Source organism: Nannospalax galili, unplaced genomic scaffold, assembly GCF_000622305.1.
Source record: "Nannospalax galili isolate Female #2095 unplaced genomic scaffold, S.galili_v1.0 scaffold395, whole genome shotgun sequence".
Lineage (NCBI taxonomy): Eukaryota > Metazoa > Chordata > Mammalia > Rodentia > Spalacidae > Nannospalax > Nannospalax galili.
Window position 1 is genome coordinate 998,204 of NW_008335527.1, and position 19,603 is coordinate 1,017,806.

At 37.5% G+C, this 19,603-nt stretch overlaps 1 protein-coding gene across 4 annotated transcripts in view; it reads right to left on the reverse strand.

Moving 5' to 3' along the window:
* The window catches only part of Tab2 (TGF-beta activated kinase 1 (MAP3K7) binding protein 2), a 76,058-nt gene that overhangs the window by 45,291 nt on the left and 11,164 nt on the right, over window positions 1-19,603 (reverse strand). Inside the window, exon 2 of one of the 4 annotated variants that reach the window (XM_029562208.1) lies at window positions 3,686-3,832. The exons of the other annotated variants lie outside the window; for them this stretch is intronic. The gene's annotated coding sequence lies outside the window, so the exon portion shown is untranslated. The remainder of the gene's footprint in view (window positions 1-3,685; window positions 3,833-19,603) is intronic. 4 annotated transcript variants of the gene reach the window in all.

Consider the following 19,603-nt stretch of genomic DNA (forward strand, 5'->3'; position numbering starts at 1 on the left):
CTCCATGTAGCCCAGGCTGGCCTCAAACTCATGATCTTCCCATTTTTGTCTCCTAAGGGATGAGACTGACAAGGTATGTGTCATCACTCCTAGCTTTGCTTCAGTTTTTAAAAGAATATATACTCACAATATAGTCTTGAATAATTAAGCTTAAACAATAAAGAAAACAAAGGAAGAAATATTTTCCACATAAATTATTCTCTTTATTTCTCCATAGTTTTACTGGTATTCTGATATGAGGTATTGATAGGACAGTAGAACAGAATGAGCTATGAAAGCAAACCACAGCTACTTCCAGATAACTCAAAAGCTATGCTGTCTATGCTCAAAGTAACTGACATACAGCTGTAGCAATGATCAAGGATAAACATGTCTGAAAGATGGGACGTTTTAATGTAAATGTTATTTATGGGTTCTTATGTTTAGATCCATCACTAGTTGATAACTTTCATCTTTCTCTCCTAATTTATGATCCACAGTTAAAACAAAAAATGAGGGGCTGGAAAGATGGCTCAGCGGTTAAGAACACTGGTTGTTCTTGCAGAAGACCTGGGTTCGAATCCCAGCATTCACATGGCAGCTAACAACTGTCCATAACTCCAATCCCAGGGGATCTGACAGCCTCTCTGTCCTCCTTGGGCATTGCACAACATGGGTGCACTTACCTTCATGCAGGCAATACACACATACACATAAAATAAAAATAATAAATAAAATTTAAAAAAAACCCCAAAACAAAAAAGGTTGTCACGCAAAGGCTAGCTCAAGGTGAACTGTTTACTCAAGTCCTCAAACTAAGTAAGTTGCACTCATATACCCATGAGATAATTTAACTGGTTAAATCAAAGAGGCAGGGAGCAGAATTCCCCAACAAATACAAGTCCCTTAACAGCAAGTTATCATACATCGAAGTGGACAAAAGATATTTTTCCTCTGAGCTTACAGTATAATCAGTGGTTTAGCACTTACAAGCCAAAGTCCATACTAAATGCTTAATATGTATTATTCTAGTTACTTATAATCTGGCAATGAACATTAAAGAGAAATCGCAGCTGGGAGTGGTGGTGAATGCTCTAACTAATCCCAGCACTCAGGAGGCCAAGGGAGGAGAATCTCTTTGAGTTCTAGGTCAGCTGGGGCCAAGTAATCTTCCTCATAAGTACTTGACAGAACAATGGATGATGCTATCATTTATTAGGATCACTACCACCTAGCTTCTAACATCAATCTTCACTCTACTCCAGCCAGCTTTTCAAAGGACTCATTGATTTACATGTACAGTGCTTTGATGAATTCCCACTGCCTGTTAAGTCTAAATTCTTTTCACCTACATTTGAAAATGTGTATAACATAGCTCCTTCCATCTCTCACCAAATCCCAACTATTCTCTAAGCATACTGGCCTGCTTATTATAATTTTTACAACATGTCTTAAAAATACTCTTGTTAGCCGGGTGTGGTGGTGAATGCCTGTAGTCCCAGCACTTGGGAGGCAGAGGCAGGCAGACCTCCAAGGCCAGCCTGGTCTACATAGTGAGTTCCAGGACAGCTGAGGCTACAGGGAGACCCTGCTTCAAAAAGACCAAAAAACAAAACAAAACAAAAAACCCCCAAAACCTCTTGCTATTCTCTAATTCCATCCTTCAGTGCTCAGTAGAAACATTATCTTCAAAAAGCTGATTACCTCTGGCACTCTCACACACGATTTACATCTCTGTTACACTTTCATATTATACTTGTCCCTCAGTATCCAAGGATGATTAGTTCAGGAACTCTCAAGGACACCAGAATTAACAGATACTCAAGTATCTTACATAAAATGGTATGTTTTTCCATATAACCTATGCACAATCACTGTTACTATAACTCTTTCCCTGGGGGAGTATGATTCTACCCAAGTTCACTCTGGGGAACCAATGGGTTTACTGGACTTACTTAGAGAGCAATGGTTAAGGGGTTACTTACATGTGTGGGTGCTCAGGCTACACAGTCTTTACCCAGCATGGATGATGGCTTCCCTATAGCTGCATAGATGGAGCTCTTCCCCCAGAGCCCCCCCCCCCCCGAATTCTGTAGCCTTTCCCTGAGGCCACATTCAATTAGGGCAGAAATGCCCCCAATGGGTTGGGAAAAGGGATGGATACAGCTGTGATATTTCCCAAGGGGGCAATAGCTACACTCCTGAAGATGGTGGGTGATTGGCTAGGAGAGTAGTTCTGTACACTATCCTCCCATACACTTTAAATCATCCCTAGATCACTTTTAGAATCGAATACAATGTAAATCCTGTAAACCCCAAGCAAATATATGCTACAGTGTATTGTTTAGGAACTCTTTAAAAAGTGCATATGCAGTACAAATGCAACCTTTATAACCCTAAATTTCTGATCTCTGTGGTTGGTACAAAATTCAATGCTGTCAACTGTATTTGCCTGTTAGTTCCCTGAAAGCAAGACTTATTCATATCTATATTAATTCCATGTGTACCTGGCATACTGTCTTATACACAATTCATATTCAATAGCATAGAAAACTTCACCATTATTAACAGCACTCTTGAAAATGGCAAGACGTGTTATTCACATACATTTTCTTCCTTAATGTTCCCCCCAGTTTTCTTAACAGCTAATGATAATCTACAATTCTGCTAGTTGCTCCTTTTCTAGTTCTGTTTCAACATCACTGAGTTATAATTCTAATAATGTGGCAGATATCAATGACTTAACACTAACTGAACCACCTATATTATGCATTAATAACACTGGAGAAGGAAGAGAAGGAAGAAATCAAATACATGCTGGAATACTAGGATTATCTGGTAAAATCTATAAACGGAATACAAAATTCACTTTTCAATTTTGAGTAATCTCTGGCTTCGATGAAATCAAAATAAAAAGATATGCATGGCTATCTACTACTCAGCAACTAAACCATCTTTTATCGATGAACTCTGCAAATTGGCAAATGTAATTAATGTCCTTAAGATCCAACTAACGATCCTCTAACTATAAGGCACTAGGAAACCTCAGTTTCCATTTTTGTAGCTACATTTCAGGATAATTACAATAATCTAATCTATGATTTTTCCGACTTAGCTTCTTTTAAGCAATCAAACACACACACACACACACACACACACATGAAAATAATACATTAAAATTCAATTAAATGTACTATATAATACATGATTTAACTCTAGGAATAATCCCTGATTTCCAATTACTGGAGAATGCATTAATCTTCATGTAAAGGTATTGGGAGTACAGAACAGTTAAAAGACATGGGGAAGGAGAACCTGCTGCATTCATTCAATTCCCTGTACTTTGTCCCATATGAGAAGGAGGATAGTTGTGGTTGATGTTTACTATATTGTGAAGACCAGAGTACTTTTTATATATTTACAGGGCTTAACTCAATAGCACTTCAGCTTTATTTTTCTTAAACTGCTTTTGCATTAGCTTGCTCCTGCTAGCAAACAAACTAAATTAGAAATATTCAAGCAAAAAAAAGAGTTGTTAAAAGTCAATGCTAGCCACATGTTACCTACATGTTAGGGATGTTACTATGTGATTCTATTTTCAAGCAAGAGAAAGACAAGTTTTAAAGGCAAAGTTGTGGTTATCACAGAGCCACAGGAAGGCAGTTACATAGGCTGAGCTGACTGTTGCCATGGGCTTAGAGCATACCTGGAAATAGAAAAACTCAAACTGTAGCTTTCCTTGGTTGGCCCAGTCATATTTGCAGCTCAGACATTTTTAATTAAGTAACTGCAGTGAGCTCATCTCTACTGGATACTTCTTTTCCAGAGCAGGTCCAGGAACTGGGTCTGGAGCCTTGAAAGGAGAAGAGAAACTACAGTAAACTAGAGGTAGGCAGAATCAGAAATGTGATCAGACAACACTAGTAGCAGGGAGGTGGCTCCTACAGTCTCTAACATAACATATTTTGAAGTGGAAAGAGTTTCTGAAATCACAAGTTACCAGGGAAAACTATTAGTTAAGGCATTCTCTTACTCTACCCAACTCTAGTTTGGACTTCCAATTCTGGGAATTGACAAAGTAGCTTTTCTACAATCTGCAATGGCTGCAGCTTGCCTAGTAGAGGTTCAGAGTAACTTTTAACAAAAAAACAAGACCTATTTTCATTGATAAAACTGGAGTTATAAATTCTTCATTTTCAGGTTATTCTCTCCTCTTCCTTTTCATTCCTGTATTTCCTACTAATTTCAAACTGTTCTCCTAATTTCCTATAATCAATTCTCAGAGGTTTCTTAAAAAATATTTTAAATTCATTCAGGCAGTGAACTGAAACTCACGTTCCAATATTTAAAAATACACAGTAATTTTTGAAGAGGGCAGCAAAGAACAGGTCATAAGATGTGGTTCTTAACCACACTGGAAATTGTTTTTTTCCATTACCAAAATAGATTCAATAATTAAAAAAAATTTCTTAGGCCTATATAAAAACTGGCAACTACAGAGGTTGAAGAAATGGCAAGATATTTAAAGTGGTGGACAATTTTACTAATTAGTTTTCTAAGGACTAGGAATGAAGTCCTTATACTTGAGACTCAGGAGGTTGTCACCTTTAGGAATTTTTCTAAGAAATAAATCTCACAGCAGTAAAATAAATTGAATTCTCTGCTCTATCAAACATGAGAACGACACAGACAAAATACAATAGTGAAAACAAGGATTCAAACACGTTAACTCCCTGCATTCCTTGTAATTATCAATACAACAAAACAGAGTAAAAATAGTTTTGGGGGAAGACGTAAACTTTCCATGTTCTGTGATGGCATTGCTGTAGGGAAAAGAATTTTGGGAGACAGAGAGCTAGGTTCAAATCTCATTTCAATATGGTTTTGAATTTAAAACTACCTGCAGGAGTTTCCTTTCTACTCATTAACTGGCAATCCCTCATTTCACTGGGCTGCCATGTAATTCAGCTAAAAACACAAAACACCTAAAGCCGGTGTACATTAGGTTTCCAATACATTTTTCTGCATTACTAAAGAATAAAACACTCTTTCCTCTTTTACTTTATTTCTGCTCTGAATATGTGAGTATATTTAAGTTTTCATTTTCATAAATGCTAAAACAACAGCTATATAATAAGCTTTAGGTTTATTTAATTAAACTGCATCACAGAAAAGCTAGAGTAAATATATCAGACAGTTTAATTCGTTCAGCTGAAGACAAAGATGTAATAATTTACACTTAGGATATAAAAATAATTTATAGTAAACAAGAACACATTTTTTTTTCTCCCTACAAAACAGAAAATACGTGTGCCAACATATTTCTGTTAAAAGGTCAGATCTGGAATACAGTGCTAGTCAAAAAAAAAAACAAAAAAGCAATTAATACATGATATAACTTGATCTTTATGCATTTAAGGGCAAAGAAAAGTCTTATACTACATATGGGCAATAATTTTCCTTTTACTGATAGAACAGTGGGTTCCACAGAAAATTATTATTTACCAAATATGGCTCAAAGATCAGATTACACCTCCTCCGACATTTACCAAGTATAGAGCAAGCATCACAAGCCACAAGGAATTCAAGAAAAAAAATTCCTTACGGTCACTCAAAATGTATTCATCACCAGAACTTACTTTCAAAGTAGTTTTAAAGTTAACATGGAAGTATCTTATTCAAAATGAATAGACAATATTAAATTGATATATTCCTCAGATAAAAAAAAAAGAAGAGAAAAAAAAGAGGATTCTCTTTCACTAACCCACATGGATAGGCTTTCAGTTTAAAGACTATCAAGCAGGAGATACTGTAGGGAAATCATTATTACACATTTAAATTTTATAGTTAGATAGCATGTCGAAATCACATTACTCATAGTTATATTTCAGTTCTTTGTTTTTTTGTTCTTTTTGAGGCAGGGTCTCCCTGTAGCCCTGGCTGACCTGAACTCATGTAGAGCAGGCTGGCTTTGAACTCACAGAGATCCACCTGCCTCTGCCTCCCAAAGTGCCGGGATTAAAGGTGTGTGCCACCATGCCCAGCTTACATTTCGGCTTTGAAAAAACTTTTTTCCATAAACACAATCAAATAATAACAGTAAATTTGCCTCCTCGCTTTTAGTACTTTTTTTCCTAATTGCACTATGTAGTACTTCCATGGACAGTGTTACACAGCAGTAATGTTAGGATTTTTGGTGGGGGGGGCGCCAAAGGTGGGGTGAGAGAGTAACAGAGAAGTATGAAAGGCTTGTTATATATCCAAGGCTGGCCTGGAACTTGTGATCCTTTTGTCTCAGCCTCCTGTGCTGTGATTATAAGCAACATCACGCTAGGCTGTGATTTCTGACTTCTTAATAGGAATTTAACATTTCATCAAATAGGAATTCTAGCATCTTACCAGTTCTGGTAACAAAATAGTGGATTCTGGTCTGAGATGTAAAATCTTAGGAATATCTCTTTATTTTTGTTCTACTAAGAACTCTTGGTAGAAATGAATGTTGAACTCTTCCTCTTTTTGAATTTCTTATTTCCTAAGATATTCATACCCACTTCCACCATTCATGTCTGTCTGATCTATCACTATATTTCTAGAATGAATCCCACTTGGTCATAGAATTATTTTAGTGATGTAATGCTGGGTTCCATTTAGCTTTTTTTTTTTTTTTTTTTTTTTTTTTTTTTTGGAGCTGCATGTATGTAAGGGCACCTGTGTCATGCAATGCCTGCGGTAGTCAGAAGAGGGCACTGGAACCCCTGGAACTGGAGTTACAGACAATTATTAGCTGCCATGTGCGTACTGGGAATAAAATCCTGGTGCTCTCAGAGAACAGGCTGTGCTCTTAATCCCTGAGTCATCTCTTCAGCTCCATTGGCTTTTCTAAGACTGGTCTGTGGTCTTTTATTCTCTTTTACTGTCATGCTGGTTTTATAAAAAGAACCTCAAAGTTCACCTTTTCTTCTTTATGTTCTGGAATAGTTATATGAGGCTTGGAGTTTTTAAAAGAATTCAATGCAACGCCTCCATGGTCTACTTACTTTTGCAGGAACAATCTCTTACTAATTAAGACTAGCATCTCCATGTGCAGGTCTAGAGCCTGTTTATTCTCTTTTACTGTCATGCTGGTTTTATAAAAAGAACCTCAAAGTTCACCTTTTCTTCTTTATGTTCTGGAATAGTTATATGAGGCTTGGAGTTTTTAAAAGAATTCAATGCAACGCCTCCATGGTCTACTTACTTTTGCAGGAACAATCTCTTACTAATTAAGACTAGCATCTCCATGTGCAGGTCTAGAGCCTGTTCTTTCACATTTCCTTGAGGAAACCAAGCCCCCCATTTTCCCAATTTCTCCCCTCAATTTATAAACATGTAGAAGCCTTGCTCATCTTCAAGTCATTCAGCAAGCTACTTTTAAAATTGCTACTGCAAGCCTTGCTCTCTACACCCTAGTCTAATAGGAAGCCAAGAGATAAGAAACCACAATAGTAGTGTAAGGAAAAATATGCTTTGCTAGTTCTTGCTTACATTCATGCCTTGCTGAACTTCTCTATACAGCAGTGTACAATATAGTTCACATTTTGTTTTACTCTACCTCCAGAGCCTTTCACCTGATAGTATGTTCATTCAAATATCCAAATTCAATAACCTCTTCAGTATCCTCATCTACTTTTTTAGTAATCATTTCAGTTTACTAAATATTTTAAATTTTCATAGGTACTTCCTAACTCCTATCATTGGGTCCTCATAAAAGGCCAGTGTCATGGTTTAAATCTGGAATGCCTCTCCCCTCCCCAACCCTGAGAGCTCCTGTTTTGAGTCTTGGCTCCCTGCTGGAAGAACAGTTTGGGGCCTAGCTGATAGATCTGGCCTCTACAGGTGAACCACTGAAGGTCTTACTACCCTTCAATTCTAGTTTAGTTCTGTGCTGTCTACAATGGAAGACTCTTCACCACATGCTCCTGCAACCATGCCTCCCCTGCAAGTCAAAAAAATCCACTTTGATAAGAGGATGGAAATCCCTCTGAAACTCTGAGTCCAAGTAAATCTTCCTTTCTTAAGTTGCATGTTTTTTGTCAGAGCAACAGATAAGTAACAATACTGCCAGGTAATTAATTCTCATTTTGCAAAGTTCAGATAATTAAGTAACTTTACCAATTACCAAAACTCTAACAAGCAACAGAGTGAAGGATAGAAATGCATTTGTGGTTTCTAACTATGGGTCCAGGGTTCCTCCTTATGTACCAGTTCTCTTAACTGATCATTTTCTTCTTGCAAGTTTCTTGTCTGGACAGTAGTAGTAGGCACTCTTCCAGGTCCCTAGAATCCTTATTTCTATGCCTTTTAGTGGTTGTCAAAAGGACAGAGATGCAGTCATGACATGCACTCTCTCACTTGTTCCTCTGCCATCTCAGCTATGTTCCTCTGACAGTCTCAACTAAGGAGATTGTCCTTTAAGCATTCTACTTGATGAAGCTTAAATATTCAGAGTAAAAGAATTTGATGTTGAAAGACATTTATAGATGGTTTGAATGAGAATGTCTCCCATAGGCTCCAAGTATTTGGACATTTTGTCCCCAGTTGGTGATGCTATTTTGGGAGGTCTTAGAAGGCCAAGGCCATGCTGGGGGAAGCACATCACTGGGGGCGGGCTTACAGAGTTCCTAAGCCTTGCTGATCTCCAGTCACTCTACTTCTTGTGCCTGCTTGAAGATGTAAGTGCTTAGCTTCTGCTCCTACTTCAGCCACCTCTGCCACCATGATGGACTCTTGCCCCTCTGGAACAGTAAGCTAAATTAACTCTTCCTTTTATAAGTTTCCTTAGTCATGGCGTTTCTATTACAGCAACATAAAAGTGACTAATAGATAGTCTAATAACTTTATTTAAGAGAAGATACAGAGTTCTGATTATACAAGTTAGCACTTTTTTTTTTTAAAGACAGGGTCTCAATATGTACCCCTGGCTGTCCTGGAACTCCCTATGTAGGTCAGGCTGACCTTGAATTCACAAAGATCCACTTGCCTCTGTCTCCCATATGCTGAGTGCTAGGATTAAAGGTGTGTGGCACCACACTAGGCAAGGCAAAATTTGGCTTATCTCTTAATTATAAATATATACATTTATATACAGTAAATATAGCTAAAGTAATTAAATTTCAAGAGTAATTATCAAGCCTTGTTTAATTTTTGTTATTTATCCCTATCTAAGAGATTCTTAATCATATGATAATAGCAATGTACACATGTCCATTTACCAAAGTGCATGTTTCTGAAGTGTGAATGTCAAAGTTAAGACCTATGCAGTCATCTATCCATGCATTAATATTCTATAGTCTAGATTTTGGAACTATACTAACTGCTTCCCACAGGAACTGATACCCTAACCTAGCCTGCAAGGCAGGAGCAGCAGATGGCAGTAGAGCCAACTGTCAGCAATCACAGCTGCCAAGATGAGTCCCTCTACATACGTTTACATTATGTTTTAAAGTATTTATTTTTACTTCATGTATGAATGCTTTGCCTGCATGTGTGTACATGTACCTTGCACATGCAGTCAATGCCTGAGGAAGCCAGAAGGTGTTCCATCCCCTGGAACTGGAGTTACAGAAGGTTGTGAGCCACCATCCAAGTGCTGGGAACTGAACACGGGTCCTATACAAGGGCAAGTTCTCTAATAGCTGAGCTACCACTCCAGCCCATATATTTACATTATTATGAACATGGCCATAGTAAGGATGTAACCATATAGAAAAGTATGTGTTAAGGGGCCAAATAGTTTTAGTCTCTCTCCAGATTTTGTTTCAATGAGGAGGATTCACAGACCTTTCCACTCACTCCCAATTCAGAAACACTAGATTTAGGCATGGAGTCTATCATAGGCAACTCATAGGATTCTGAAAATTAGCAGGTCCCTTTAAAAGGAAATTTTGCACTCTAATAGTCCCAGGCTTTCAAACTACCCATGATACGAAATATATGAAAACTAGAAGTAGTAACTTTGTTTAGCCTAAGTATTGTATCTACCTCTTGCCTTTCTTCACTTATACTCAATGCCTTCAAATCTCATTCATTTTACAATAAACGTTCCTAACTTTCTTTCCAAACACTCTCCCATACAATAAAGCTCTATAGTCTCTCTTCCACATAGCTTTTGAGATTCTACCCTATACTCACTACTACCACATAACCAGCCTGCAAACCATTCAGCATCTAAATGTTCAGACCCACTACTCAACTTCTGATCACCAAGGTCTTCTCCCTAACCTATTAAGAATAGTTTAACAGATTAACAAATGTTCCTGGAGGCTGGAGAGATGGCTCAGCGGTTAAGAACACTTGTTCTTGAAGAAGACCGGGGTTCAAATCCCAGCACCTACCTGGCAGCTAATAACTGTCTGTAACTCCAGATCCAGGGGATCCGACAGCCTCTTCTGTCCTCCACAGGCATTGCACACAACACAGGTGCACTTACCTACATGCAGGCAATACACGCATACACATAAAATTAAAAAAATAAAATACTTTAAAAAAATAAAAAAGAAATGTTCCTAAATAACCACTTCAAATATTTTACTCTGTTACAAAAGAACTTAAAAAGCTGAAACAGATACATAGTAAGTGGGTAACTGCAATTCTAGATGATCTTAGAGTTCTGTTCTTCCCTCTTTTAAAAACGTTTGAAAATTAAAAAATTTTAAACCCACTTGCATTTATTCTGTGACTGAAACAACATAACTAAATAAACAACACTTACTAGGCTTCTTTCCTGTTTGTCACTCTCACTAAGCATCAGTGTGGTTTCAATTCACTTATCAGATGTCATGGACCTTTATGGTAGTCTCAAGAAAGCTATACGTTCTCACTTGGGGTGGCTTTAAATACATAAAAACCCCATGATTATAGTCATGAAATATAGTTATTTTGGAAAACATAATTGTCAAGTATAATGTGAGATTTCTAATCATGAATATATGTATTATACTGGAATTGAGAATAGTGACTATCAGAGACTGGGAAGGACAGACAGGTAAGAGGGTAGGGAAAGTCGGGTTAGCGAGTGAAAACATGATTAGTGGAAAGATACTCAAACAGACAGCTTATTTGTTTTACATATAATACATGTTTTATATATATTAATATATATCACAAAAATAATCCTAGCAGAACCACCAGATTTCTGAAGTTAACAGTATATGTAATCCTATAAAGGCAGCCACAATTATAATATGAAATCTCTGGCTACCACTAATACTACTGTGGTCTGCTACTTACAATAGTAAATGAATAGTAAAGGAATACCAAGTAGGCATAAAACAATTATTTTGGCCAGGTGTGGTAGTGCACACCTTTAGTCCCAGTACTTGGGAGGCACAGGCAGGCAGATCTCTGTGAGTTCAGGGTCAGCCTGGCCTACGTAGTGAGTTCTAGACCAGCTGGTGCTACAGGGAGACTGTGTCTCAAAAAGACCAAAATCAAGCAAGCAAACAAACAAAAACAATGATTCATTTTAAATACCTGCTAAGCATTTACATTATGTGTTTTAAAGTCCATGGATTCAGTTCTCACACAAAATGGTGTCAGGACTTAGGTTAGAAAGTGGGTTTCTGCGTCATTCTGAAGCTCCAAAGCAAAAGCTGTTTTCATCTTCTCCAAAATGTTTAGTATGCAAGGTAAGGTGTATATATACATGTGTGTAAGGTTCCATACTCCAGAAGGCAGAGAAACATACAGACTTGGAGCTAAAATATCTGTCATATACTAATATGGATAAATATATTAATACATACAGGATATAGATATTTTTAAAATCCTCATATAAAATCTATAAATGCAAGTATTTATTACTAATGGTACGAGATGAATGATGTGCTACTTACTGGTTAATATTGGAATTATCAATATGTAATTGTGCTTTTCTTCAAAGAGCTCTAATAAGCTGCCTCACTTTTTAAGTATAAAACTATAAAAACTTATCTGTGTCCTGAAGGAGGGGGTGAGGTGACAGTAATGACAATTGTAGTCTCAGTCTAAGTAATCTTTTTCATGGAGGGCAGAGAGAACCCAAAGAGGAGGATAGGAATGTGGGTAGGAAATAAGGAATTGCTCTCCACACATTACAAGTTCTACTGTTGGTTATGACTAAAAAGAAATTACTTTTTCCTAAAGGGAAGTTCTTAGACTAATAGCAATGGAATTCAGACTGTGAGAGAGAAAGAAAGGGTGGGACTGGAACAAGTAAACTAACAGTCTGACAGTGTCACACTAGCTTAAACTCCTCTTATCCAAAACTCAACTCAGGCCTCCTACCCAAGAATGTATTTCTGTTAATAAGAAACAGCATAATTTGGAAGCCAGAAACTTCAATCATCTCTCTAATTCTTTTCTTTCCACATACACCAATGGTGAAGTTTTACTGATCACCCCCCAAAATTTCTTGTGTCCATCCCCCTTCTCTTTAATTCCTACCTTAACATTCTTGTTCAGGTGTCTGCTACCTTGATTATCACACTAATAACTTATCAGACAGCTCCTCCTCCTTTTAAAAAGTATTTTATTATTATTTTATGTGTATGAGTGTACTGCCTTCATGTGTGTAAGTGCATTCATGTCGTGCAATGCCCAAAGAGGTCAGAAGAGAAGGTCAGATTCCTTGGAACTGAAGTTATGGACAGTTGTTAGCCTCCACGTGGGTGCCAGGAACCAAATCCAGGTCCTCTGCAAGAGCACTGAGCCAGCTCTCCAGCCACCTCTTCCTACTTTTAAGCTTTTCTAAGCTGTATTTTACAATGGCAACAGACCTACTAACTGCCTAAGATACAGGCTGGATGTCACAATCCTCCCTATGAGAAGAGACTTTGTAGAGTTAGATGGTACTGGGGATTTAGGGAGAAGTCCTTGACACTGACCTAGAAAATAGTGGAAAAGAGGAAAACCAAAAAGGAAACTTAAAATAAAAAGTAAAAAAAAAAAAAAAAAAATTAGTTAAAAGAAAAACAGAGAAGAATTGGTATCAAGTTAGTTGTGGTGATTCATGCATGTAATTTCAGCACTTGGAAGATCAAGACCAGCCTAGGTTACAGTGTTGAGACCCTATCTCACACATACATACACAAAAAAAGTACCAGGAAGGCCAAGTGAATAGAGAAAGTTTAAAGCGTCTAATAATTTTGTAACAGTAAGTTTTCAAAGTAACAACTGATAGTTAACGAGTGCCAGGTACTGGGTCAAATGAATTATAATGTGTTTGCTCATTTAATGCTCCAAATAATCATGTGAGATAGGTATTAGAATCAGGTAAGAACTTGTTTCTTCATATCATTAAAATAAAAAAGAACTGTCTTACATACCTCTTTTCTCTTATTCAAGATTTTTTAAGTATAGCACTAAACATTCTTACTATCTTGGTATCAACAATATCAGAGAGTCATTATTCCTAAACATTTTATTAATTTGACATGGGCAGACACAGTATTTATCTGGACGTGTATATAGATATGTACACATCCAAATATTTACACTATGCATAAACTAAAAATAATACTTCAGTGGTGGGAGATAGCTCAATTGTGAGGACCTGAGTTTGTCACCCAGCATCATTGTTTAAAAAAAAAAAAAAAAAAAAAAAAAGCCAGGCATGGCTGCCTGAGTTGTAATCTCAGCCCTCCAGAAGCACCTGCAAATGGGGAGGACTAGACAGAAAATAGAGCAATGAATATTCTTTTCTTTTAAAATGTGCCGAGTTTCCTACGAGACATACTACTATGGATTCAGTGAGCCCAGCCTACCATCTGCGATTTGTAATCCATTCAACAACTCAAGTCTGAGCCAAAGAGCAGATGGATCTGCAGAAATCCATTACTAGGAGGGGAAAAATGATAGTTAAGCACTACTGGGGCAAATGGCTTTGTTACTGCCATGCTCCGGTGCCCTTGCAGTTCATTCAATAAACATGCCCTTTCCCCAAAAGAAAAGAACAGAAATGAGAAAGGGCAGGGGTGGAACTGCAGAATACTGAAAAATTAATAGCTAAGTATAATACAACTTGGTAAATCCCGCAAACAGGAATAAAGAAGTGCTAGCAATATCTAAATCACCAGTAAGAACTATTAGAACTGATACTGAATGGGACTCAGAAATGGAATGGGACTCAGAAGATAGGTCTTTCCATTCAGTCTGGCTCACCCTTTCCCTTCACCAATTTACTTCCAGCCCTGAGTCTCTCCTTGTTAGCTATTTCACATCCTTGTTTTTGAGCTCTCTGGATGGTTTGATGAAATGCTGTCAAAGAATACCATCTGGGTACTATTAATAATAGTGTCAAACTCTTTTCACAATATTCATGGGTTATTTCAGTTTATAAAGGTTTAGGACAAAGTTATGAATACCAGTAAAATACTACTGGATTACCAAAATTATAACATTCATGTACTAAGTATGATTTAAAGACATAATGCATATAATCTTCAAAGTATCTATCCCTAAAATTGTCTCTCAATCACATTCTTTCTGGTGTCTTTAACATCAGGTACACAACAGTCTGCTGATAAAGAGAACCAATTCACAGTTTCACAAAGTTCTTTACTTTACTAAGAAACTTTAAATATACTAAAAAAAAAGTAGTTATAGTTTATGACATTTCTATATTTTGATATCACCTCAATTGACAAATACTTGTTTTTAGACTGAATCTTTTGCCCAAATTCTATTTAGGTATTGAATGAATTGCTACTTGATATTACCAGTTTTATACAACTTCCTGGCTGCCTAGCCCAGCCTAAACTGGCCATTTCACTACTCCAACTCAGGCAACAGCAACTCCATCCCTCTAACCACTTGGGTCAAAACCCTTGGGAGTCATCTTTGAATTCTCTTTCATGCCTCACATACAAATCATCAGCAATTCCTGCCCACACAGGGTTTGAAACACATTCAAAACCTGACCTTTCCTCACTCTTCACTGTTACCTCCCTGGTCCCAGTCACTATTGCTCTCATCTGTTACCTCCTTCACTGTTACCTCCCTGGTCCCAGTTATCACTGCAATAACTTCCATTATAGTCTTTTTGTTTACATCTTTGCTCCATCTAATGGTCTATTTCACACAGAGCAGAGTTACCAAAAGGTCACCAATTTAAAGAAAGGCCATATAATCATATTCATTGATGTTAAATGCATTTGACAAAATCAAATACCCAGCTATGACAAAAACTAGAAGGCTTAGAAAGGGAACTGATAAGCAGCACCTACAAAAATCGTATAGCCAACATATCCTTAATTGCAAAAGACTGAATACTTACCAAGACCTGAAAGGGGCTTGCCAGAGCAGTGAAGCAGGAAGAAAAAAAAAAAAAAAAAAAAAAGGTATACAGACTGGAAAGGAATTAAAGTAGGCTGTGCTCATAAGCACACAGAAAACACATAGAATCTACCTAAAAACAAACAAAAAAAAATTGAAGTCTCAGGATAACAATGTGCATCTACAGAAATCAACTATATTGATACATGTTAACAATGAAAGAGCCAGTTATAATTGCTTACAAAACCTAGGGATAAATCAGACAAAAATTACATATAACGCACGCTGAAAACTACAAAATCCTAATGAAAGACATCAAAAGTTGGGGCTAGAGAGACGGCTCAGCAGTTAGAGCACTGGCTACTCTTGCAAAGAATCCAGATTTGGTTCTTAGCATCCAGGTGAAGGTTAACAACTATTCAAACTCTAGTTCTAGGGGCTCTGAAGCCCTCTTGTGGCCTCCATGGGCACTGTATGTTATGGTTGCACTTGCATGCAGGCAAAACATTCATTCACGTAAAATAAAATAAATTAAAAAAAGAAAAAAAAGAAATCAAAAGTCTAAATAAACATACCATGTTCATGAACTGAAAGAGTCAATAAAATAAAAATGTCAATTTTCTCCTATAGGTTAAACCAACCCTATAGATTTAGTGCTATTCTTATCAAAATCCCAGCTGTATATTTTCATAGATTCTAAATTTTTATATGGAAAGGAAACAGAATAGCCAAAATAATTTGAAAAAGAATCAGAGAAATTTGATTATAATTTGAAGACTTACTCTGTTGTTATAGTAATCAAGATAGTATAGTACTAGGGGTTAGAGAGATGGCTCAGTGGTTAAAAGTACTTGGTGCTCTTACAGAGGGCCCACGTTTGGTTCTCAATACCCATATGGTGTAGAAGCCCACCACAGTCTGTTCCAGAAAACTGAAATCAGACCCAGAGCCCTTGGCATTTTGTCTGCTCAAGAGCATTTTCACTGCCCTCCTGAGAGTCTACTGGAAGCTCGGCATTTTAAGTTCACACAGAGTTTACATATGATAAGTGCTCAAATGGTGCAAAACACATAGGAATTTCCCCATCATAATGGTAAGAAAGCAGCACAGTGTACCCAAGGCCATGGCAATTGGCCCAGTAACAGACCTTTGATAGATGCAGAAACATGGGGGGGGGGTGCTACTACACCTACCCTGGCATTCCATAGAAAGCTATCTAATTGATCTTCTTCCTAGCATCCTGGGAACAGACTTCCCCCTCCTCAAGCCTCTATATCAACAAAGTTCAAAGTCTGTTAACTCTGAATGAACCAAGTGACAAGAGCCTGTTAACTATTAGTGAGCAGAGCACCACCGTCCTTAAGGGCCGGGGTGGGGTGTGGGGGTGGATGGGACACGGGACGGGGGTGGGGGTGGACGGGAGACTACAACATGGCAGTCCATAACCATCTATATATAATTCCAGTTCCAGAAGATCTGACACCTTCTTCAGGCCTCTGTGGGCATTGCTCGCACATAGCGCAAAATATACATGTAGGCAAACACTGCATACACATGGTACAAATATATACATGTAGGCAAACACTGCATACACATGGTACAAATATATACATGTAGGCAAACACTGCATACACATGGTACAAATATATACATGTAGGCAAACACTGCATACACATGGTGCAAATATATACATGTTGGCAAACACTGTATACACATAAAATAAATATAAACATTTTAAAAAGAGTACAGTACTAGTGGGTGAAACAGACCTAAGGAGCAATAGAAAAGAACAGAGAATTCAGAAACAGATCCTTGCAATTACAGTCAAGAGCTTTTTGACAAAGCTGCAAAAAGCAATTCAATGAAAGAATGAACTTTTCAATAAATAATGTTAGAACAACTAGTCTACACCAAAAACTCAAAGCATCAAATCTTATATAAAATGAACAGAATAAATAAAAACCTAGATGTCACCAAAATTAAAAACTCTGCTCTATAAAAGACACTGTTAAGAGGATACAGAGAAAAATCACCTGTTAGGAGAAAATTTCTGTAAATCATTAAGCAAGAGACTTGGATCTAGATGGCATAAAGAAATTTCTAAGCTTAGTAAGAAGAAAGCAACCCAATTAGAATATAGCCAAAAGACTTGAATAGATACATTACAGAGGATATACAAGCAGCAAAACAGTACATGAAAACATGTTTTAATATTATTAGCTATTAGAGAAAAACATATTAATGCTACAATGAGATGTCACCCATCAGACTTGCTGAAATTAAAAAAAATATATTAGCCATACCAAGTGCTGGTAAAAACGCAGAGAAACTAGATCTCTCATATACTGCTGACTGCAATGTAAAACGGCACAGCCACTCTGGAAAAATATGGCTGCTTCTTATAATATGTATTTTCACATGAAAACCTGTACAAAACTGTTCATAGAAGCTTAATTTTATTATATATTTAAAGTCTTTATCTTTAAAAACTACACTATACATGACCTGGAAAGGAGATTGTAACAAAGTCAAAAGAAGAATCATCCATTCTCTGCCTTTTCTTTTGTGTGGTCACTCAGAAATACGAAGTTATTGGCTAGAATTGCTGTTGCTTGCCACCTCATATTATCCATATATTCACCAGTCTACTTTACTGTCAACAGATATTTAAGACTCCCTTTTCACACTCTGATATGACACACCTGTGAAGCCTGGTTGGACTACTGATTGCTCTGTGACATAAGGTCTTTGTTATTTGTTTTTGCTTTTCAAGACAGGGTCTTCTCATATCCCCAGCTGGCCTGGAACTTGCTATGTAGACCAGGCTGGGCTCGATCTCAGAGATCTGCCTGCCTCTGCATCCCAAGTGCTGAGATTAAAGGTGTGCGCCACTGCGTCCAGCCCACAATGTCTTTTGACTGATATTGTCTATCTGTCTATCTGGTATTTCACTGTTCCCTGATTGCCACATCTCGTTTGTTGTTAAGAGGAAATACTGAGACTGGATTTATTCCATCACCTGTCTCACGACAAGGTCCTGATCCACTTGCCCAAGTATCCTGATCCACTTGCCCAAGTAACTGCACATAATTTAGCTACCTTACAAGAACCAAACTGCTGGCTATTTCAGACTCACATGTTACAAACTGATGAAACACCTGTGATACAGGTCTTTAAAACATGGCTTCAATTTTTTCAATATTTAGTCTTTTTCTAAAAGCAGTGCTCCCATATGACAATACAGAGAACAGCAAGGAAACCTCAGAAACCTTGGACAAGTGAGAAGGACCCAGAATGACACAGACCCTCCGGAGCCCACATGCACACCCACCACACAGTTCCCAGCTTTATTTTATAACCCCAATTGGAGACCATAAAGTCCTTCAAATTAGTGACTGAAATGCGGTACATTCCAACAACAGTGCACTTCTCACCACTAACAAAGAATGAGCTATTGCTACATGTAACAATTTAGATGGATCAAAGGCACTAGGGAGAGTGAAAAGAAAAAGCTAATCTCAAAAGGTAAGAAGGCATGATTGCATTCATGTAATTCTCTCAAAGTGACAAAATTATATTATTGTTGGAGACTAAATTAGCATTCTCCAAGGGTTAAGTTTGGAGGGAACGGTGAGAGTATAAAGGGACAAGACAAAGCAAGTTCCTAGTGATGATTAAAAAGTTCTATAGTCTGACTTTGATGACATTAATTCATAATTAATAAACCATGTTCTAAGAAATAAGGGGAAATGTAAATTAAGACAACTTAAAACCCCTGTTGGCCTTCTCTCTCATCTTAAATAAAATCTAAAGTCCTTAACACAACCTAAAAATCTACATGAAAACTATGTACTTAGACCTCATGTTCCATCCTTCTGCTCCCTCACTCAAGTTCTAAACATACCACGTTTTCAGCTCTTGGAAGACGGGAGGCAGGCTCCTATATATAGGTCTTTGCATTTGCTACTTCTTGTGTTTGAAAAGTACGTGGCTTCATCAGTTCATAATCAAACACCTGCTTAAATGTCACCTACACAGAAATCTTTCTCGACATAGGAACCTTAAAACTAATAAAAAACTTGGCTGGGCATGGTAGCGTACACCATTAATTGCACTGGGGGTGGGCGGGGGGCAGAGGCAGGCGAATCTCTGTGAGATCAAGGCCAACCTAGTCTACATAGTGAGTTCCAGGCCAGCTGGGGCTGTAGGAAGACCCTGTCTCAAAAAGACAAAACAAAACAAAAAACAAAAAACTAACAAAACCCAAAGAACTCCCACACCTATTATTCCCATGGTTTGTGTTCTATTGGTTAATGCCACGATTCACCTAGGA